Source organism: Vanessa atalanta, chromosome 22, assembly GCF_905147765.1.
Source record: "Vanessa atalanta chromosome 22, ilVanAtal1.2, whole genome shotgun sequence".
Classification (NCBI taxonomy): Eukaryota; Metazoa; Arthropoda; class Insecta; order Lepidoptera; family Nymphalidae; genus Vanessa; species Vanessa atalanta.
In genome coordinates this window covers 3937029-3962773 of record NC_061892.1, presented here as the reverse complement: position 1 = coordinate 3962773, position 25745 = coordinate 3937029, and the positions used below count along the sequence as shown (strand labels likewise).

The window sequence follows — 25745 nt, the reverse complement described above, 5'->3', positions numbered from 1 at the left end:
AGTAAAATTAAGATTATTTTGCAAATAAGGACGTCACAAAACACACAGCCAAACATAAACTCACACACTTACACATAATAAACCATGAAAGTCCTGCAATTTCAGTTTCAAAGGTTAGTAAGAAAAATTATGACTTGCGAAAAAATTAACACTTCATAAATATATATAAGCAAATAAATACGCACACATACACATAATAAAACAAAGTATTTAAATTTATATTAATGTAACTTATTAATTAATTTGAATAAAGAATACATAATCAAAAATGTTTTTTTTTTTTCAATTTTATTTACATATAGCTTTGGTCATTGCGTGTGATAGATTAAGTAAGAAATAAATAAATAATTAGACGATTACAAACAAGGCTTACACTATGAATTGTATGTTTTAATCAATTCTGTAATAATAATAATTTAATTTAAGTTATTTTTTAATTGTGTTGATAACATTGATATTAAATAAGAGGGTACTTTGACTTTTCAGCTCATTATTGTGAGTCACGTGATTTGAAGTGAGGCTTATATAAGTGATGGAAGCTCGGTACAGAACACTTTTTACTTCACACTTTACTCTTTCTGGAGCAGCAAGGTGCTAACATTTAAGGTACGGTATCATTTTGTGATATAGTATAATTGTTATAGCTTGTTATATTATTGATGAATATATGCTTTGTATTTTTTTGTTAACCGTTGGGGAAAACGTGTTCTAGAGTGGTGACTGCGTCTCGGCAAACGTAGTGTAGGACGTCCCGAGGTACGGTGGAGTGACGATTTGCGCAAGACGGCTGGCAGGAGCTGGATGCGAGTTGCCGAAGAAAGACCACAGTGGCGTGCATTTGGAGGGTTAATAAAGTAATAAAAAAATAGATATTATCTTAAAATATTCTGACATAATGTATTAAGTCTCTATAATAAATCTAACACATACAACTTTTTATTATTAAAAAAAATCGCAGACGGTGATCTCTTTTGTCAAGTGCCTATGGAACAGCTGGCTGAAAGCCTCACATCTTAGCCTCAAAACTGTTCTACGGCCATTGTTACTCCGTAGTAGCTTCACACTGGATGAGAGGGATATCTTGACAAGGATTGTGTACATATAATATGTGAGCGATTCGCGATACATTTTCATTATATAGTAGGATATAAGTACAATTTACCCTAATACAAACTGAAGAAAAAATCAATAAGAATCGTAACATCCAAACTAGTAATCAGTAGAATATTTATCACTTACTTCTACACTAATCTCAGAAAGAGACTTTTTTTACCAACCAATTTTAGGAATGCTTATTAAATTGTGGTTTTCTGATGGTGTACTTTTACTTACTAACCCAAATAATTCTGATACTCACACTCATGTCACTTCAATCTTGGAGTTCCACGATGTCACGATCTTAATCTTAATTTTTTAGTCGCTGATGAACCTCCAAAATTTAAATTAAGCTTATGAACTGACATCAGAAATGTTGATTTTTATATTGTAATTTATTACATTATATAAATAATTACATAGATTAAGAGATACACGTAATATGTCTTAAAAATAATTCCGTCTCTTAATCTTCGTGAGAATATAATAAAGGTACGAAGGCAGTTTTCGTCTTCTTCTTAATCTTATTATAATACTTGGAGATGACTTGAGCAGAGCAGAGCAAACCCGCAATTTGTAATTTATAAAATAGATTATTTCATCAGTAGCGTCAGAAAAAACCCAGTGAGATATCTGAGTTTGTTTTAATTAAATTAAAATTTCACTCCGCTGCATTGTAGACGCGCTATTCCCTATAGATTTCCTTGTTTAATTAACATATTTTCTACAGCTTGGAGGATGTTAGAAAATATTTTAATATTGTTCATGGAAAATTATGATACTTATATAATACTAAAATACTTTGTAATTTAACTATGTTATATTATTTCAACATAGTTAAAACATATGAAATTGAGATTTTTTCAAATGGTCACCTACGGTTGGACTTTTACCACCAACATATCAGATGTTTTACCGCCAAACAGTTGTACTTAGTATCGTTGTATTTCGGTCTGAAAGATGAATGAACTAGTGTAACTACAAGAATTAAAGACATCACATCTTAGTTGGCTAATATTTCTTACAGCGCCTTTGGAAAGCGCTAACCATAAATTCAGTTGGATTCTCATTTAAAGAAGCGCGAATATATTTTGTAAAAAGATATTAAAGATTAACGCGAGCATATAATATTTATTGATATCATTCGATTAATATCCAATTTGCAAAAAAATAGGCGTAAGATTAATAATAACTTAATAATGAATAAATATAAAAAATACTTTATAATATTTAAATTAATTTTAATAAATATAATTATTAATAAGTTCACATTTTAATAAATAACGCTTACTGGAACTACAAGGAAAATTTATGAAACTCCTATTCGAACGAAATTATTATTCGAACGCGTTTTTCAAATAACGGGATCCCGACTCGACATCATTGGTTATTTAAATTTTCAAGAATCGATGAAATTTTATTCAAATGACGATGACGAATATCGAAACTCAGGAGAAAGATTAACATAAATCGTTTTCGTCTGAAATAATATTAATTTATCCTACAAAGTAGCCTCTTTATCGGACGGGAACGACTTTGCATTGATTACTTTTTTCCCATTACTTAAGTCATTCAACGTCACATTAATGTGCACTGAAATTATAATTCCATTATCCATTGAAGATTTTACTGCGTCAATTTTTTTAAGTAGCGAACAAAAAACGCCATGGATTTATTTTTATCTGATAGAGTCGCCGATATTTGAAAGGATATTGATTCCTGGTAAAAGTCTAAGCCGATTAACTTAATGGCTCTTACACGCTATTTCTATCGAGAGCTGAAACAAATCTTTCTTTTTCTGCATTAAGAGATAAAGATATTTTCAATTAGGACCGTTTTTTTAGGAAATGGAACGAGTTAGTTAACTGAGGTTTTCGTCGGAAAATATATTGTAAATACATCGGTGTTTGTTGCAATTAATTATTAAGGTATAATACAGTAGAAATGAGAACTATGTTTCTGCATAAATAAGGATTTAATCTCGTAGATTTTTTAACCAATGAGATATTTTAAACCTTCGCCAAACCATATTTTCGCCCATACTGTGTGTATGTGTGTGTTACATAGTACAACGGGTCTGCCTGTTTTTTATTTTTATTTTTTCTTACAAAATAACAGCCTGTAAATTTTCCACTTCTGGGCCTCCTCTCCCCTTGAGGAGAAGGTTTGGAGCATATTCCACCACGCTGCTCCAATACGGGTTTGTGGACACATTTGGCAGAATTTCGTTGAAATTAGACACATATAGGTTTCCTCACGATGTTTTTCTTCACCGCCGAGCACGAGATTAATTATAAACACAAATTAAGAAAATTCAGTGGTGCTTGCCTGGGTTTGAACCCGCAATCATCGGTTAAGATGCACGCGTTCCAACCACTGGGTCATCACGGCTCTTTTTTGATTTATTTCTCTCAATATTGTTAAAATTACTCCTTTGTATTGAAAAGTCTAAAGGCAATATAATATTTATCTACATCAAATATTTATAATATATGTTTATTATAAATACATATCTATTTATTAGGATACATGTGACAATTCATTTTACTACAAATTTAATAGTCTGTATTACTTCTTTTGTGTTTTTTACAGTTTTGGCATCAAAAGCGCTTGAACCGACAATTTACCTTCAATCTATGTCAGCATATTGACTTAAAATATGTTTACGTTTATATTATCATGAACAATTATTTTATTCCCATTTTCCAGATCTACGTCAAGTGTAAAAAATATGAAAATAAAATTAGTACACTTTGCCGTTCGATCTGCCGTTCGCTGGCGTCTTTCTTATCTTGGAATTCGTTTGATTAGTTGGTTCGTCACCACTACACGAGTAGTTGAGGTTCTTACTGCTGTAAACTTCTCTTAGTAGGTTTTAAAAGAACCACGGACTCAAATTATTTATAACTTATCATACATTATTTAGAATTTCTTTAGAGCAATACAATTTTTATTTTGTTAATTTGGTAAGGAAACAGTATAAAATTGGCTAATTATTATCATACCAAGAATTTAAATTAGGAACCAATATTCGGCTAGTGGGGTAGAACAACTCTATCAGTATAACTGAAGATAGAAAAATTATATAGGTACTGAATTGTATATAGATACATATACAATTCGTTTCAAATCAAATCGGATTAACATAAAAATAAAAATCAATAAAAACAGAAACGCGTAAAAAAACGTCTACAAATAATTCGTCTGTGAAACGAACGAAATCAAATATCAATCCAATCAAATATTATCACTATTCGTATAAAACAAGAAAACAGGAGGAAAATAACGGAAATGAATAAAGGCCCCGTTCGATTTATAGCTCAAGTGGCTCGGGAGTAATGAAACTGAATAATGCATACCACTGAATATTGCCGTGGAAATAGGGCTGGCGATGCACTTATAAAATAATATAAAGCCACTTCATAAGCATTTACTTAGTACTAAACGATAATCAGCAATACTGTATAGATATATATATTTACTTACATAAGAATTATTAATATTAAGTCGTTATAAGAGCCGAGGTTGCCATGTGCTTAATTTTTGTTTATAATTAATCTCGTGCTCTGCGGTAAAGGAAAACATCGTGAGGAAACCTAAATGTGTCTAATTTCAACGAAATTCTACCATATGTGTACTCCACCAACCGGCATTGGAGCATCGTGGTGGAATATGCTCCAAACCTTCTCCCTAAAGGGAGAGGTCTTAACCCAGCAGTGGGAAATTTACAGGTTGTTAATGTATAAATCTTGACCGCGTGGAATGGTGGCAAGTTTAAGCAATTTATTAATTCTTAACACTATTCTGTTACAGTTTCAATGGTTATTAAGCCGATGTATAGACAAAGAGGACATAACACATTAGTTCCCGAGGTCAGCGGCTCATTGGGGATGGAAGGAATGATATATTTACCATCAATCTGATATCAACTTCTCTGGTATTCAGCCTCCAAACAGCAATCTTTAGTATAGTTGCATTCCGGTTTGAAGGGTGACTGAATCAGTCCAAATACAGACAAAAGTGACATAACACCTTAGTACCCAAGATTAGTGATAGACTGACAATGTAAGGTATGATTAACATCTCTTAAATTGTCAATGTCTATGTGATATTAACCGCTTACCATCATGGCCCATTGGCGAGTACTACCTATTTTAAATTAAAAATAATGTCCAGAAATTCTCACTAGTAACTTGGAGTTCGTCAAACAACAGTGCTCACTAGCCTGTGACTGATATATCTGTAACGCAATCGTTTCGCTCCTAAACTCTCTCAGAAAAATACGTAAATATTTCAAATTTATTTCTTCTTTAATATTAGAATTATTTTACGAACTCGAATAAGTTAAATTAAAAACTAAAAATAGCTCCGGTACAAATGGCGTCCGCGTCCAATGTTAGCAAGATTAGCTTCGGTTTGATTGCTAGCAGAATTTCCTCGTTGGATCGCAATTCGTATCCTTATTATTATTTCACAAAATATTATCATGTTTCAATTTTCTACACAAGGCAACACCACCAACCCTATTAACCATGAAGGATGCCGGGCGATCACAGAGCGATTAGATTTTCATGAAGCTTTGCTGATTTCGATGAGCTATCCAGGAGCGATAGGCGAATAACTTACTCTCGAGATAAAGTTATCGGTAGCACGAAGGTTTTCATCTTAGACTTATAAATAAGTTATAAGTTTTATCATAATATACACACACGAAAGATAACCTATAATTTAATATTATACTTAAAATATTTTCAGTTGCCATGACAGTTGACTCATATAATGGGTACATTTCAATGGTAACTCGCTGGTGAATGACGCTGCAGCACATCAACTGCTATTTTTAATAAATATTGGACAACAATACATTACTCTGTTCCCAATGTAAGTAGCTAAAGCACTTGTGTTATGGAAATCAGAAGTAACGACGGTACCACAAACACCCAGACCCAAGACAACATAGAAAACTAATGAACTTTTTCTACATCGACTCGGCCGGGAATCGAACCCGGGACCTCGGAGTGGCGTACCCATGAAAACCGGTGTACACACTACTCGACCACGGAGGTCGCCAAACTGCTATGCCGTCCGACCGATCATCATGGAAATAATTGCTGTATACACAGTCTAGTTTTGCTATACAACCTCTGTCTAGTTTTGCTAGTTTAATATTAAATATAATGTTACTAAATCGAGAAACAACGTGCTTCATACTTTTCTTCTTTTTTAAATATTCATCATAATATCATTTGCATTTCCTGCTAGAGTTCTTTAAGCCTATTTCGTAGCGGGTACTAAACGCTTACCACATTTTCCACTGTTGAACTATAATACTTAGCATAACTGTGTTCCAGTACTTGAGGGCTTTGACCTTGGCCTTGACAGTTTAAAGAATGGAAAATCAAAATATACTTCAAAGTACTCTCTAAAGTAGCTCGGAGTCATCATTTTACAGTATTGCATTATTTGTACAAAATACCGATTCGGAATGTACATACTACCGAGAAGAACTGGCAAGAAACTCAGTAGTTACTATTTTGCATCGATTAAATTTAAAAAAAATCGATTACATTTCATTTACCGTCAAACACAAATGAGCACATCAAAACTCTTGCGCTTGCCGTTTGAAACCACGATAAACAGTTATGGTCCAAACATAGTAACTACTGAATGATCTTGGCTATAACTGTATGCGGCTACAAAAAATTTAATATCCGAAACACGTATTTTTGTTCAGATAAAGGCAATGCAGGTTCCAAAACAAAATGCAATGACACAGTGACCCGTTTATTTACCACGCTTGACTTTTACGATAGAACAATAAATAGAAATTTGTAAGCTTTAAATGATTTTTATATTTCTTATTATCGGTTTTTTTAGGTGTGTTATTATTCACAGACCCATAATAAATGTCTTCTAATCGTAAAGATTATCTTTCTAAGCCCCTTTAAGACATTTCCTTTTTGAGTCATATATACATACCTTAGTCAAGCTTGCATGTTTTTAATTATGATACATATATAAATACTAAGAAGATCTAAATGATCAAGTGAATTCATTTATAAAACAGTACAAAATATGCCGTCCGAGACACGGAAGTGTTAATTCTGCCAAGTTCCAGACTGCGGGTTGCTCCTTAGAATTTCTCGACAGAAAAGCCCAATGAACAATTAGGTTTCTAAACAGGATGACTGGATCTTAAGCTTTATAAAACCTACTTACGCTATATTATCTACCTTAAATAAAGTTGGTATGTGTTTCTCACCGGCGCATTCATATTCTGGAATAATTTGCGCCGGTGAGACACACATACCAGCAGTACACATTCCATCTCTCCAGGAAGGCCACATGGGATCGCTTACCCATAATACCATGACGAAGAGGTTATATGGGAGAGAAAATTCGCAAAGCTTCCACGCCTTCTCCCCGATCTTCGAAGACGAAGCAGGTCAGAGCATTCATTTTTATTGGAGAATATAGGGACGGCCTATATTCTCTATAAGTCAGATAGGTTCTACTACACTACCAAGACAGTTGTTAATAAGTACCTAAATATATTTATTACACATATTATCATTCACTTGTCTCGAGATATATTTAAATTAACAAATAAAATTACAACGAACAAATGAAAAGACGACGCTTAGACGAATATACGCATAGCTTTTGACTTGTCAATCAATTTCACTCATTTCTCGCTCCACAATGTCTGGGATATAACTGTAATTTAAAATCCCGCGCCTCCCTCCCTGTAGGATAGTCAAGCCTTTTGCTCCTTTTATAAAATCTTCAATTAACTCTCTGTAACGTCGCTTTGACGTTCAAGCTAATTTCCAGGCCATTTTTTTCTCTCAATCGCAATTTCTTCAGGAAAATTGCAGTTTTATACATATTTTTTCATGTAATGAGCCGTTATATTACCGATTGTAGTTAAATATTTGTGCTAGAATGATGACTGAATGTACCTCTAATTGTTATTCACTTGACAAATAGTTTAAAAAAAGTTTTTTATTTAAAGAAATCTTAATCTAATCATGCATTGATATAATTAATTTAATTGCACAGCGCCCATTTTCAACGGAGACTGGTAAAATGGAAGTAACATAAATAATAACATAACTAAGTGTACTACCAATAAGAGGAAGGCGATCGGATCGAAAAGTTTAAGAGAAGGATCAAGCCATATGTGCTATGCGGGGCACGGATTATCCCAGCAAGATCGGGCAGCTACTGAATATTTATTGTCAGGTAACAATAATATATTTTTAATAATACCGAGATCTTATATTAGGGCCTCGATTGCTGCAGATATTTTTATAAGGAATATCTACTTAGTTCAACTATAACATCTAAATTCAATGAAAATAATGAATAAAAAATATACAGGTACTAGCTACCCGTTCTGGCTTTAGTGCCAATAGACTAAATGTTATATAGTTTATTTCTATTCGACAAACGTCTTATAAAACCAATTTTTCTGTCTAGAAACCTCTACAAGCGTAAAAAGAGCAACTCACCAATTTATTTATTTTTTAATTTAACAACCTGTAAATTTCCCACTGCTGGGCTAAGGCCTCCTCTCTCCCTTTGAGGAGAAGGTTAAGAACATATTCCACCACGCTGTTCCAATGCGGGTTGGTGGCTACACATGTGGCAGAATTTCGTTGAAATTCGACACATGCAGGTTTCTTCATGATGTTTTTCTTCACCGCCGAGCACGAGATGAATTATAAACACAAATTAAGCACATGAAAATTCAGTGGTGCCTGCCTGGGTTTAAACCCGAAATCATCGGTTAAGATGCACTCTAATCACTGGGCCATCTCGGTTCACCAATATTTCATAACAATTAAATGAATACTTACAAACATGTAAAGATAGAAGACAAGAATAATTTCAATGAATATTCTTAACGTGGCCAAAATAATTGACACATTTCCGTGTCATAACTCATAATAAACAGGTAATATGCTATAAAAGATGTTTATATTGTAAAGGAAATTCACATTATAAGTCTACGGCTGTTACGTAATTTCAAATATCCCCAAGAGATTAATATAATATAACAACTATTTTAGTTAAGGATAGTTTGCGCGGTTTCATCCTGATATATCCCATAGGAATATAACACTGGTTGTAAATGAGAAGTAGTTTTATTATATGGGAAATTGTGTATGATCATTATTAACCGAGATGGCTTAAAGGATGGTACGTCATAGATTTTGAGTTGTCTAGTCTTGTCTATACTACAAATAGTGTTTATTAAATACTAAAATCGATCGTCTAATTTTCTTATATCCAGTAAAACATCGTGCGAATCCTCATCGCGTGAAGATATATATATGTGTGTAAACATTAAATAAATAAATATAAATATTGGACAACATCACATACGTTACTCTGATCCCAATGTAAGTAGCTTAAACACTTGTGTTATGGAAAATCAGATAACGATTAACAATGATTCTGTTATCGTAGATGTGTTCTGCATAATTAAAAAGTGTAATTCTTATTTAATTTTTAAATAGTTTAAACAATATCCTACGTACTATTTATGAGGTATTTTTACAATATCGTTAATAAAATTCTTACCATTTATCCCGTACAATATAAAAAGGATAAACAAATCATTGTTTTTTACCACCATTCAGACCCGAACACGGTAATAATACTAAGTATATTACTATTTGTCAGTAGAATATCAGATGAGGGTAATATCTTTGGCGCAGTTGGTAAGTCTTGGTCGAGAAGTGCGGAGTCAAAGTCAAAGTCAAAGTCAAAAATCTTTATTCAATATAGAAGTGTATACACTTGCTTATTGATTGTCAAAAATCTACCACCGGTTCGGAATTTAGTACCTCAGACCTGAGAAGAACCGGCGAAAGAAACTCAGCGGGATGTTCGTACATTCAGTGTTTTATTTTATTTTAAAGTGGTCCTTATTTTATAAAGCCGTCGTGATATTATACTCGGACAGAATAATAATGAAATTGTCAAAATTAACAAAAAAACTGGAATAAACAATATGGGTCATATTTAAAATCTAAATATGTTTTATACAACATTTACTGGCATTTTAGAATCGTCATTGTACACAACATCATAATAAATGTTTTCCGATGGTTCGGAATGTTGATTCTACCTTTTGAAATAATTATAACATTTGATGATGTCGTCCGGCCGATTTCGGTTACAGGGACCAGGTTCATGGGCGACCAACCTACGTTGGATGCAGTCTGGAAGTGTTATGTAGGTACATAGGAGTGTACCTACATAACACTTCCAGACTGCGAGCTAGTTCTGAGATTTTTTGCGGCAGAGAAACCAAATAACTTTAATCCGACTGGCCCGACTTGGAGCTTGAACCCAGAACCTCGGGATCTGTGGCCTTATGTCATCGTGTGTCATCAAGTGTGATACGAAGTAAGTTGTCACAGAATAATTATACTGTAGTATAATTATTCTGTGACAACGAAGAATATAAGAATAACAAAACAGGTACACATTATATACAAATACATACACACATGGATACATACATACATACATATATATATACATCCATCCATACATACAATCATACATACATACATACATACATACATACATACATAGTCAAAGTCAAAGTCAAAGTCAAAGTCAAAAATCTTTATTCAATATAGAAGTGTTTGCCCTTGCTTATTGATTGTCAAAAATCTACCACCGGTTCGGAATTTAGCACCTCGGACCTGAGAAGAACCGGCGGAAGAAACTCAGCGGGATATATTTTTTTTATTTTTTTTAACCATTTTCCATGTAGGTACAATGATAAGTATATTTTAGTTGTTTGAAACAACCTGGAGGCGATCATTTCATTCCCAAGGTGTGCAGTCAACTAAAAAGTCATTAGTGTTGTAATATCCTTTAGCACACAAACGCTCTTTAACGACTCTTTTGAATTTTATAATTGAATAATTTTGAACGTTTTCTGGGATCCTGTTGTAAAAACGTATACATTGCCCCAAAAAAGAGTTACTAACCCTGTGTAATCGGGTACTTGGAGTAACAAGTTTATTCTTGTTCCTAGTGTTAACAGAATGTACGTCACAATTTCTGGGAAAATCATTTATGTTTTTGCTACATACATAACATTATCAAAAACAAATTGAGAAGCGACAGTCATTATTTTAATTTCTTTAAATTTACCTCTTAACGAATCTTTTGGGCCCAGGTTATAAATTGCACGAATAGCCCTCCTCTGCAGTACAAAAATAGTATTAATGTCAGCTGCATTACCCCAGAGTAGGATGCCATACGACATTATACTATGGAAATAACTGAAGTACACAAGGCGACACACATCAGTCAAAAGTCTAATTTTTTTTACCGCATAGGCTGCAGAGCTGAGTCTATTCGCCAATTTATTTATATGGGGGCCCCTTTGGAGCTTAGAGTCTATTGTCATACCAAGGAACTCTGTTGATTCTAAAACATCTAATGCTTCCCCGTTTAATCGTACACTCGTTTTGACACATCTTACATTGGGAGTAGTGAATTTAATACATTTAGTCTTTTTACTATTTAACATTAAATTATTAACACTAAACCAATTTACTATTTCAGAGAGAGTATTGTTATTGTTGGAGAGTAGAAGGAATTTATAATTCAATCGATAAATCCAATTGTATTTATATATCCTTAGGGACCTGTATATACATAACCTAAAGAATGTTATAAGATTTCATAATAATAACTGGAGAAATGTTAAACGCATGGAACGATGACAAAATGCTAGCAGCACTCCCCAGCTGAATCGTACGTCTGATTCTCTGGGCGTAAAATTAACGTCCCCTGACACCAATGACGGCAACGAGACGTTCAGTTAATCCACAGTTTCCACTGATAATGTTTCTGTCACTAAATTATGAAGATGCTTTTTTTCAGAACTTCCCGTGAGACTGGTTAGTTTTTGTGAGGAATATATCATATTATTAAAAACTAGTAACATTGTCTATGTCTAAATTTCAGTGCTTTTTGATTCGATAATAGACACTAAACAAGACTAAGAACATATAACTCAATAATGATAATCACGGAGTTTTCGCGCGATATTTCCTTTATTAAAATATTTTCCGAAAATAAAATATATAGAAATGAAGTAAATAAACCACAGGCTGTTTTCTTTCTTATTATTTCTTTTCCTTGATAACGATGTTTCTTTTATATATTAAATGCTATCCTATTACAATATATCTGCTAGTCATAACAGCAAATCAAATAATAATACATAGCAACGAACAGGTAAATGACTAGCAGGGAACAGGGGGCAAGGCGGCATGCAAATCGATCTTACCCCCAAGGCGCGCCAATGAATATTACACATCAATAAAAATATTTTCTAAATCTAACTATTTATAAAATATCATACTCATAATAATAAAATATATTTAAATACAAGTGCATGAAATATCCTTTTTGCTTAATATGCACTGATACCAAGAAATTTATTCTAATATAATAAAATTGAAAAGTTTCTTTGTGTTTTTGTTTGAACGCGCTAACAATGAAACGGAAAACAGCGAATTAATAAAATATACAGTCGATATTCTGTATTCATAATATTGAATCAACTCATTTATAAACTTTTTATGTGTGTGTTCAGTGAGTGACATCTACTATAGGATTTTGTGAAAAGGGACGGAAGTGTGTAACGGAAGTTGGGAAAGCGCGCGCTATTTGATTTGACCAATTACGTGCACGGTACTAGAGTTGTCCATCAGAGGGTACCAACACATTTTCCGAAAGGATTGTACCTAATGTTGATGAATCGTATGTTTTTTTATATTGTTTTTTGCCACAGATGCGTTCTTCCGTGCCTTGGGTTTCATTATTTTCTTAACATTAATTACATTAATCCGATTTTAAAATCCGTAAAACTAAATAGCAATATATCAATTAAATATATTATCAAAGTATTTATCTACTCGAGACTAACTATCTATATTTAGAGGTAATTCGATATCAATTTTCGATATAATTATACATATTTTTACTTACATATTACAAAATAAAATTTACATCCTGTATATGTATTCTGTACGAATAAAATCAAAAGTCACCGTAGGACACGTGACTTTGACTATAATCATTATAAAATATATGTACACGTAACAAAATGGCGTATCAACGTAAGTCGGTTGTCAACATTTAAGGAGTGAGAAACGAAGTGAATCATAGAATCGTACTGCTGCGAATATTGCTAAAAGCTATTAGATTCTTTTTTTAAAAGCCGTTCATAAATGTTTTATATTTAAATAAAATATAATATAAATAACGAGTTTTATATTTTATAAGAGTTAAAAATGAAACAAAATGTATTGGAGGCAGCAATTAAGGGAGAGTTTGCGGAAAGATGTTACAGCGCTCGTTCGTAGCTGTCGCTAAGCACTTTAGTATATGTCGCGTTAAGGATAAATGAGTCAAACCCTTTTACATGGAAAGAAAAAAATAAGAATGAATATTTGAATTAACCTATGCCTAATAAATATTAAACAAAAATCTTAAAAATATAATATTGTTGAACGAAGACTGAGTGACGTGGCTTGGGAAGTGACGTCACCAGACAGACGACGTGGCATAAGAAAATATATGACACGCGGGCGGCGAGGCGGCCATATTGAGTTGACATAAGAGATAGAATAGAATAGTCGGTTGCTTATGATATGAGTTGATTATGAATATAATATTAAAAAAACTAACCTCATTTAATAGAACTTATTAATATTCTCATTTGTTCTTAAATATCGGGAGTCCGACGAAATTTTTGAAGAAAAGGTGTATCCTATAGTATCTACAGTAAAGATGTTTGTGATTCAATTTAATATTATTATATCAATAATTATAAAATATATCTTATTTAACTTAGGCGAAAAAGCGGATTACTTTTAAAATAGATACTGTTGAATATTTCTGCCATTTATTTAATATTGGAATATAATTGACAGCTATTTATAACCTTCAAAATAACTACACGTGTTATATATATATATATATATATATAATATTTCATTAAAATAACTCTCAGTCAAAGATTATCATTTTCTTCTCCTACAAATTATTTTCATTCGAATTTGGAACCGTATTACATGCATCGGCTTACCGCAAATATAACATTACGTAACAAATTATCATAATGGATCAAATACATCGGCATTAACTCGATTACTCACCACAGTGTACAGTCTAATGACCGAATTCAGTGAGTGCCGTTTCCATATTCATGCGCCGTGGCCGTGCATTAGGTAATTGATAGTGGCCGCCATGACACTTCGAGTATACCGTCACTCTGTGTATATTGGGCTCTCGGAAACGTAGGCTTTTCGAAAAAAAAAATATGGAAAATGAGTAGGTATCAAAGCGAAGATAGGAACTGTCATGCAACACCAAATACGGCAAATATTACTATTAATTGGCGTGTATTAATATTTCAACGTTTGTCGCCCATCGTTCATAATTCGACCGTAATTCATTGCTAATAAAATATTAGATGCGTTGATTCGAAATAGACGTAGGAAAAATGAGACTCAACTATACGATACCTTGTCAATACAAAAAAAAAAAAAATACCGATTGACATAAAACACAGCCTAATTCAGTGGAGTCTAGATTTATATTCCTAATAGGCAAGGGAGCTCAGTGGTTAAAACACTTGAATGTTAACCGAGAATAGTGGGTTCAACCTATGCACCACTGTATGTCTATGTGCTTAATTTGCATATAATAATTTAGTGTGTGTTGTTCGTTGACACATGAGAATACCGTTAGGAAACCTGCCCTTGCTGGCTAAAATTCTGTCACATGACTCCGAGAAACTGGCTGAAATCTGTTCTTCAAATCTTAAGAAACCTTAGTCGAGCATCGGACATAAACTTGTTAATACTTTCTCCTACACATAAAAAAATACACTTTAAGCACGACATACTACATAACATGTATAAGACGTGTCATATATTTTGTAATACGTGCTTAAAATAAGAAATTAAAACGATCGGATTAATTAAAAGATCGAGGGTTACAGCATTCACTTTTCAATTATCTTGTCCCTTTTTTTTCATGGCATTGGTTAGCGGACGAGCATATGGGCCACCTGATGGTAAATGGTCACCACCGCCCATAGACAAAGGTGCTGTAAGAAATATTAACCATTCCTTACATCATCTATGCGCCAACAACCTTGGGAACTAAGATGTTATGTCCCTTGTGCCTGTGATTACACACTCACTCACCCTTCTAACTTGAACACAACAATACAGTGTACTGTTATTTGGCGGTAGAATATCTGATGAGTGGGTGGTACCTACCCAGACGGGCTTGCACAAAGCAAATGAAATTATTTTCATAAAAACAAATTCAAAGATAAAATAATTTGAATCGTCATTTAAAGTATTGTATTAAATTTGAAGCTTCGGAATGAAGATTCTACCGAGAAGAACCGGTTGATATACAAAGTTATATCTATGAAATACAATTAAATATGTTTTTGTAAACGGCTTTATGAATTATAAATCCGTTTACATAATAGTATCGAATATCTTGGCCCAGTTATTGAGTTATAAGCTTATCCGTATGCCTAATCTCATGTTTAAATGATTAACACAGATTCTATCAAAGTGATCAGTTATAAACGTTTTTATTAAATAAAATTAATAAATTTGAGTCGAATTTAGCAACCCGAGCACGTGTGTTACGTAGACTCAAAGCAAGTAAGCAATTGACGTAAAAGTTTAACGATACGAAATAGCTAGGCTTCCAATACACGAACGCTTGACCTATATTGCTTGAAAGTCGGACTCGAACGGGGATTTTCGATGTTGCAACTAGTGACAACGACTTTTGAAACGCTTTTGTTTTTTTTATTTGCTTAATATGAAATTTAAAAAATGCTTTGTCTATTTCGTTGGACATGTTTTAAGGATATTTTTTTTACGTAAGTAATATGAATAATGTTTATAAATTAACAGATAATAAACGTAAATAAAAACATCCGTGACAAATTATTTTGTATTTATCCAGTTCGTGCTCGGCGGAGAAGGAAAACATCATAAGGAAATCTGAAAGTGGTGTATGAAAATCTGCCACTCTCTCCTAGTAAAGGCTTTTGCCCAGCAGTGAGATGTTAATTGGCTGGTACTTTATTTACTTTTAAAGTTTAAAAAAAAAAACAAAATAGTTTTAATAATTATAAACATATTTTTCTTCGTTCCTTTTTCTTTCGTACATTCATTTCTGTATTAAAAAAATGCATCCGAGCAAAGTTGGGTCGCTACTTTCTTTTTTGATCGGCCAACTGTAGCATAGGCAAAATAAATCAACGTTGCATTTAAAAATCTTCATTCTAAGAAGAGGATTAAGCTAATTTCAGATATTTAAAGTACACAATTCAACTTTCCTCATTTCAAATTCACATAAAACCGTTTACAATAATGGAATTTAACAGAAAGCGCTGTAAGAAGTATTAAACATTCCTTACATCACCAATACGTTGAAAACAGAAACGTTGGTAGGTATTATGTTATGTGCCTGTATAACGACACTGGCTCAGACAACCCTCAAACCGGACCACAACACGGTATTGCTGTTTGGCGGTAAAATATCTGATAAGATAGTGTTATCTGCCCAGGCGAGTTCACAAAGCCCTACCACCAGATAAAAAAAATATATATAATCTTAAATCAAAAAAAAAACATCAAGGAAAAGACAATAGTTACCAATATACAATTAAACATGTTTAACTATTACGTAAATTGATTATTAAACCCATAATTAAAATATGTTCACGATTAAATGAAAAACAATTGAATATAAATAACGAATACGTGTCCATACATTAAATAAATAATTCACAGTGAAATTTCGTAAAGAAAATGTAGTCCTATTTTTTTTTTCATTTCGAATGTTCGCGAAAAATTTTGCGGCTCCTCGGCCGGGCGCTTTTGTTGCGGGCGCTAACAAACTGAAACAAATAAAGTAAAACTTTGTATGAGAAAATTGTAAAACTCACACCGGTCTAGACGAAAACCAGAAACACAAATTAGGCTCAAAAATACTACGATACTGAAACTTTAGCTATGATTTCGTTTTGCGTGCAAAATATTTAAAAATACGTGAATTAAAAGTGGAAGAGCCCGTAGTTGTACCACTGGTGGGATACCTACATGGAACAAAAGAAGTTGATTAAAGACTATCCGGTTAGATACATATGTGAAAGATTTTCATCCGATACATATGTTACTGTAAAAGCTCAAAATACGGTAAATCTTAAAATTTTCCAGTAAATCCTAAGATTTACCGATTATGAACGGTAAATGTCCATAAAACTTTGGGATTCGAACTTTTACCACCATTCCCTTGGTAAATCTTAGGATTTACATGTTAGGTTAGGTTAGGTTGGAATGGTAAAAGTCCGAAAAAGTCGTCCCTTTATAATAAATACTTACATTTACCAACTTATGTCGGTAAATCTTAAAATTTACCTTAGTTCGAGCTTTTACAGTAACACATACACACATCCTAGCAATATTGAAATATCAAGTTAGCACAAGAGATTGTAGTGTTTGTGCGAGTTCTAACACGCAATAATTGATTTGATGTTATTTGTTCTTCGGCTAAACTCGTGTTGTCAATGTGTTATCTTAAACTAAATGACAATACCATTGATCAGGCTGAAAACTAAAAAAGGAGAAAGGTGCTAAGAACCAATTAGCATGTTTTCATTGTTATTGTTATATTAAATTTATATATAAATGCTAATAATATTTTTATTCTAAAGTTCAATAAAGTGAAATTAAAATATATTAAAAATTATCAACTTTTAAGTTTTTTATACAACATTGTTATTAAGTTAAATTATTCAGCTCCGTACATCACTAGTCTACGTGAATTCTTTTTTTTATCATATTTTTATATGCTTTAATAAAAAAAAATAAAAAGTTCAGATAACTTTATGCAATATAGTTCGTTAATATAAACAACAAAATAAATATATTTAACTGTATAAAAATTTAAATCATAAAATATTATAACGAAATGTAAATAAAAATTCTTAATTTAGACAGCGGCCATTGTTGCTCAGTGTTCCCAGTAACAATAATAATAATTGGTGGCTGGAGGGTGTATTTTTGAATAGCACTACCATTGGTATCCTCTTTCGGTAAGAACAAAAGATATGGCGAGAGGTACTTTGGTTTTGTGTTTGTTGTTCTAGAGGACAATGACTGTGTCTAAGAATTTAAGAATATAAATGTTAATGAGTTCTACGAATCTCATGCGATATGGCAATATTAAAAACGGCAGTCATAGGGACTGCTGACGGAAGTGATATCGTTGACGTATAAAAACACAATGTTCTTTTATTAAAATTTTAAAATAAACATTTTTTTTTTTTTGAAACATATAGATGTAATTAACGAGAGAACTCATGACTTTCCCTACTGTAAATTTACATAATTCTAAATTTGAAATCAATGAAATAAGTGCAGAAATAGTTTTTATGAATATTCAAGTAAACGAAATTTTCATCTCCACAAAATGAACTCAGCTTTCCGTAGGTTGTTTAGAGATATTTACTTCTAGGTAGGTATTCTCACAAGTGTTTACTCTTCACTTATACTACCTCTGTACAGCACTGCGTACTATGTTACCAAGAAGTATGTGTTCCGATTTTAAGTGTGGGGGAGGAAGTGTTATTACAGGCATCTAAACAAAAGTGTAAGAGCCTTCTTGGATAAATAATATCTAGATTTAACTTGTTAGAGGTGTTGGTGATAATTAGTTAAAACTACTACGTCCTATGCTCTACTCAGTGCTGGAAAGAGATGGTCTCCTGCGCTATGGAGCAGGAGTCAAGGGAACTGCCTCAACTGGGTCGATTAAGGCCGGGTCCGTTCAGCGCTATACACTCCTTCTTCCACCGCCGTAAGCGTTGCCCGTACTAGGGGGGTTCTCAGTGACCGTGTAACCAGCTAGGTTTTACCTCCGCATAGACACAGACCACAGACTAACAGTTGGAATGTCTCAGAAGAGACGACAAAAATGCGTAAATGCGTTACTCCAGCAAAACAGAAAAGTACGTTTACTCTGCTCATAGATAGTTTGAAAAACAACATCAAATTCAATATCACGAAACAGTTGAAGAAGTAATATAAAATGGCGTTTTGACCTTCTCAGTAATAAATTAAATAACTTGCTTGCTGGATGTCACCAGCAGAACGATTTGAACTCCGACTGAAAAACAAAACGAATATTTGCCGTTTTTTGCACAACTTTTTAACTAACAAAGTTTTTAAAAATATTTATATATACCTAATACAAAAAGTTTTGTTCAAAATAAACGTTTTAGGAGTCTTATTGATTATTTTTATCTTGAAGTGGCGATTGTGTGTCCAGGTCGATTTGTAATAAGAGGAATTCGTGAATTAGAAGATAATTTCACCAACGTTTCGGCTCAAATATGTACAGTCGGGGTAAGAAAAGGTTCGTCACCTTAAGATCTATTTTCGTGTGCTCAGTATGAGCGATAATCTGCTTTACCGATTGAGTATGACATATTGCGTCCCAATGTACACTATTTTAAACCTAGTTATCATACTATTGTAGTTTAATTTTATGTGCAGTTTTCTGTTTAAGCTTTAGTTTCAAAATGCACTAAGAGTTTACGACTAGATAAAGGAATGAATTTGAAAACTGACGAAGGTTGTCTTACTCTGACTGTACATTAATCCTAATACTTGTATTATAAATGTGAGATTGTTAATTCGTTTGTTTATTACGCTTTCACGTCTTAAGTACTAAATCAATCATCATAAAATTCAGCGCGAACTCAGACGTCACCGCAGGCGGTAACTAGTCTTTTATAAATAATCCATTGAAATGTTACATTGACTGAACATTTTCTAGAGGATGCAATTTTATTTATTGGGCATGTAGGGGGGGTCAATACAACCTTAACCTCAAGTTTGTGGGGTTGGCGCTCTAGTCCCCGGCCCGCCATCTTGAAAAAAAAAGGTGGAAACATATGTTTAACTATATCTCCGAAACTATTAATTATTTAATTATACGGAAAATTTGTAAATACATAATTTGTAGCAAATCGTTGTGGGTACAATTATGTGACTTTTTACCATAAACTTAAAATTTAAAAAGTTACAAATTTTATATAAAATCGCGTCCTCTAGGAAATGTTTAGTTTGGCCCTAAAATTGTAACATTTCAATGGACTAAAAGTGATCCATTAGTAGATAAACATTATCACATAGATGACAAAGTTCTACATTGTATCTCTTGAAATATTTTACTGCTTTGGTCTAAAATGTACTTAGCTAGATCTAAATTAGGTTTTACTGTTAAGAAATTCTCAAAAGAAAAATTGGTGGAAGGGCTTTGTGCAAATCCGTCTGGTTAAGTACTCATCGTATATACTACGCATGTTTTTCAAACGACCACCTATTATGAAACTTGTCCTGCAGATTATTTTAAAAACCTAACCGTTTTATCAGCTCTCCAAAAATGTATAACTAGGAACTTATTTCAAAACAACCGAACTAAAATGACCACAAAGGACGCTGGTGGAAATTTGTATTCGAACATGAACGAATTCGGACTAAAGTTCGCTCTTTAAAATTCACATAAAATTAAATAAAAAATGTAAATAAAACTAAAATACAATTTTAAAATAAAATGTAATCTTAACTACCGAATTTTTCAAATTATTCCGCATCATATTTAATGCTCTTTATTATTCTTATTTTGGGGTCTTCCGCGGATGATACAGGCGAGACGACGTAAACTAGGGATTTCATGTGACCCCAGAAAAAGAACTCAACCAGCGTTTAGTCCGAACTCCTACCAGGCCACGGAATGGGTTCTACTCTACTCCAATTAGGAAAAGGTGCAGTACATCTGTCTTGCTGGTATATGATATTTTATCTCGTAACCTTCTTGGTAATCTTCTTCTTTCTGTAAATAAGTCTTCGAGAAGGATAGGATTCTTGTGCACTTTCTCACTTCAATCATGCTCGTTTTGGTAATTAGTAATCCCATTTTGATCGAATTTGAATTCAGATTTTCAAACAAGACGCGACTCCTAAATTAATGCTTAATGCGGTAGGTATGAATCTACAAAAAATAACTCTTCTTTCAGGGACCTCTTCGTGAATAAGTTGCGCAGGAGTATAATGGTAAATGGTGGTGATGGAATCCTGCATTATGCACTATAGACCATGCTATGTGTGCTGTCCTTTGTTAAAGAGAGTCGTGCGTCGAAGGTGTTTGTCGAAATGGCGAACCATTTCCATCACCAACGGTTCATCGATAAATTCTTATCCTCTCAGTAATTAACAACATGGAAGTCTTTCGACATTAATTTGTCGTCTATGAACACTACTAGTTTCCCGGATTCGCTTATTATAAACTGATACATCGGGTACGGGTAGCTGGTGAAGAGGAAACCGACGCGAATAATCTTGCATTGATTAGGTATGTATTGAACTTATTTGGGAGACATTCAAAGAGCGAATTTAAGTTTTGTTCGAATACGAATTTCCGCCAGCGTCCTTTGTGCTCATTTTATTTCGGTTGTTTTGAAATAAGTTCCTAGTTGTTATACATGTTTGGAGAGCTGATAAAACGGTTATGTTTTTAAAATAATCTGCAGGACAAGTGTCTTAACGTTTTTTTTTTTTTATTTTTAAGGCATCTTTGAGGAAAAAAAATAAAAATAATACCTTTTTCCGTCTCGCATTTTTAAATTTGGACCGATAATTATTTTTTAATATTAACAAAAAACCAGTGTTTATTCGTTTTTATAAATCAGAAGAAAAAAATAGATATTAATTAATACTTTTTTTTTTATAAATTTTTGTAGTTGCACGTTTGACTCATTTTGAAAAAATCTAAAAAACGTTATAACTCAAAAATGGTTAACTTTTGCATTATGCATATGAGGGTTAAAATTATCGCAAATAATCACCACTGTCACCTCCTAACGGGAATATGTCGAATTACCAATAACCCTGTATACAAGTTTTCAGAGGTATCGAAAAGTACATTGGGTATGCGGTTTTAAAAAAGATTATTTCATCGTATTTCTTGTTATTGTTTTTATTCGCGAGGAATTTTTAGTAACAATTTTATTACTTATCATTGAATCAAACGCAAAAAGGTTCATCAAACGAAAGCAAAGGTTCTTAAAACGTTCAACGACACCATTCTTGGTTTTAAAAGTAGATTTTTTCCTCATTCATAACGAATATCGTAGATATTATGACGTCATATAATTCTTCATACGAGTTCTTATGTAACTTGAAATCACACATCGATTACCGTCACAAAATATCGAAATCTTTAAAGCTTAGAAATTTGAAATTTGGCACGTTCCACTTGGCTTTTGTACTCGCTATGAAAACGATTTTGAAATCGACTGAGAAATAATACAAGGGATAAAGACGAATATACAGAAAGTGTATTAAAACACCGTAGCTATTGAAAAATAATTTCGACTATGTTTTTATATTTTAATTTTAATTTTTTCGTTTTTAATCTTAATAAGTCCGCGCAGTTTAATTTAAAACGACTCAACCCGCGTGATTCGTCGTCCAATATTATATACTGCCTTTGTGAATAAATAGTTTAACCAGTATAAAAAATTTTTTTTCTAATGTATAGGTAAATCCTGATATTACCGCGCACAAACAATTAAAGGAACAATCGAGTTAGCGATCAGCAAACTTACGAACAAACGAAATGTTCACCTATACATCTTATCATAGACAATTCATATATTTGAATCTACGAACATTTATATTTACAAGCTAAAAAAATACTTGATTATTTAGCCAATATTTTTCAAATATTAAATAATACAGATACAGACTTTCAACTAAGTCGTATATATCAGCAATCACAATACTGCTGAACAATTAATAGTTAAACTAAAAAGGGTGTATTTAAATGTCTGTAGTAGATGGTTCCGTAACAATTGAAAATAATACAACTCTGACCGTGTTCCACAATTCATTAAAATATCTATAAGTACAAATTAGTTTTACAACAAACAACCAAAAACTTTTAAGTCATTTACGACCTTTGTTTTCCAATTCAAAGATTACCTAGTTCTTTAAATTATATACGACTTGCTGTGAGCCCGCTTCACTGGACATTGAATAAACAGAAGTTCCAACGGAATTAAAAATTATACATAATAGATAACTATTTACAGATGATTCAACTTCGATTGGTTTCATATCACATCACAAAGAAAATTCGTAAAAATATACATGTATAAAGATAGTATACGCCCAAGCATCCCCATTAATTTTTATAGTTGATATAATATTTTATGTGTCTTTATTTCGTGTACAACATACATTTCAGCCGAAGGACGTCCACTGCTGGATATAGGCCTCCCCCCAAGATCGCCACAACGACCGGTCCTGTGCAGCCCGCAACCAGCGGCTTCCCGCGACCTTCACCAGGTCGTCGGGCCACCTTGTGGGGACCTACCCACGCTGTCGTATACAATATATAAGCTAATTTCATAGATTGATGTATATAATCTCTTAAATTATAAATTAATGGTAAATAATATTAAAACAGCTATCTATATAAACCCGAGCCTCCCCTTTAGTAATTGTATAGATCTATTCCTTTACGACACGCCCCTCCATGTCGACTTATTGTCGGCGTTCTTAAGTGTGAGTGACGCTTGTGTAACAAGATGTTTAAGTGTGCGTGATGCGACTAAGACCGCAAATATTAATAAGATTGCATTTGTTAGGTTTATTTTAACAAATAAATCATTTAATCTATTAATTAATAGATCTATTTATGCTACAATTTATTTTTTCTTCCACATATCATTTGAAGAACTCGTTCCTCCATTTAAAAAAAATACAAGTCAGTAAAAAATAGTTCATTAATTTTTTTTTTATCTTTTATTAAATAATATAAAGCCAAGATTTTGAAACTTAAGCCGCTTAGATAGTGCACTGTTAGAAAAGTCAGCGTTTTTTCTGAATACGAAAATCTGCCAAGTATTTTAAAACACTACCCGCGTATATGCAAACAGCGTCCCCATTGCAATCAGCCTGTACACTGTTATACAGCCCTAACAATTCCACGGATTAGAACGATTCTATATGTGAAATATAAAATATTATAACATTTTATTTGTATATCATCCTCAAAATATTACATTCTAACATAAAAGTATATATTAGTATATAATCTATTTGAGATGGATGGACTTCTAGAATGTTTTTAAAATAAACAGTTTTTAGTAACTCACCGCTAGATGGCGCATCAACTTGTATGCCTTTCAAGCCACAATATCAAAATATCAACTTCTCTACCACTTACATATAACAATTAGTATATTTTATTTTTAAATAAGAAGGATTATATCTGCCCTTCTTTGAATTGTGACCTTTATATATGTATATATGTTACACAGGGTTATTGTCAACGTGATATTACGTTTGCATTGAATATTGACATTTTAATAATTTAATATTTCAAAAATAGAATGTCACTGTTTAATTACGAAATGGACACTGATTGGTCCGATTTAAGCATTTGACATAATATGTCAAGGAATCGACCAATCCCAAACCATTAGTAATTGTAGTAATGATAATTTTTACGTTATATGATTTTTTTTCTGTGAAAATGGCCGTAACGTTTTAATTTATTAAAATATTTACAAAATGACAAAATATAAACAAAACAATCAATTAATTTTCTTTTAATAAAAAATAAAATAATACGTATTAGGAATTTAAAAAAACTTCGATTCTCGAATATAGTGTTCGAATTTTGAAATTCATGATTAAGCGTATAAAATGTAAGTATAATAAAGATATTATATAATATATTTACAACAGATACTAAAAATTGAAAATTGAAACTACGCTCAAGTCGCACCATAACTTTCTTATAGCTATGGTTTCACAAATTGTCGTATCCAATGTTTTTTTAGCCTAGAATATAAGATTTTTCAAGTAAGAACCTAAAGATAAAATCATGTATTTTAAAAGGAAAAAAATATTCATTCATTTTTTATCATCCTCCTTATTAATCTTTTAATCGGTAATTTAGATGCAGCTAAAAATGTGATTTACAGTTTGAATCCTATGTCCTCTTCTTTTGAATGAAAAATCAAAAATGATAGAACGAGACAATTATTGTATAAATAGACAGCCGCTATTTAATGTTTATAAGTAAGAGCACATTTTACATAACTGCATAATTTTTTGAGCAGAGTTTAATATTTCCAATAACAATATTACAAATAGTACGTCTAATTGTGTTCGAAGGCGAAGAACTGAGAACTTTGACACATCTTGGGACGAGTATGTTAACAATTCTTATAATGAAACGGTTTAATTTTAGTTTTTTTTTATTTTAAATAAGTGCGTGCCTTTTTGCTATTTATTGTGGTTTTTCGGTTTTTAAGGGTGAGTGAGCTAGTGTAACTGCAAGGGACATAACATTTTAGGTCGCAATGCTAGTGACGCATTGTGTGTCGTAACGAATGGTTAATATTTCTTACTGGTGACCACTGACCATCAGGTATTAGTATTAATCGTCGTAATCTCTAAGACAAATAGAACTCTGTTGAA

The 25745-nt window shown here is 32.6% G+C and overlaps 1 long non-coding RNA gene across 1 annotated transcript; it reads right to left on the bottom strand.

Annotated features, from left to right (window-relative positions):
* Positions 1–5543: 5543 nt before the first annotated feature.
* On the bottom strand, positions 5544–21551 carry LOC125072806. The gene is made up of 3 exons (XR_007119973.1): positions 21414–21551; positions 15349–15351; positions 5544–5554 (listed from the first exon to the last, which is right to left on the bottom strand). It is a non-coding gene; the product is annotated as an uncharacterized LOC125072806 (long non-coding RNA).
* Between the last annotated feature and the right edge of the window lie 4194 nt (positions 21552–25745).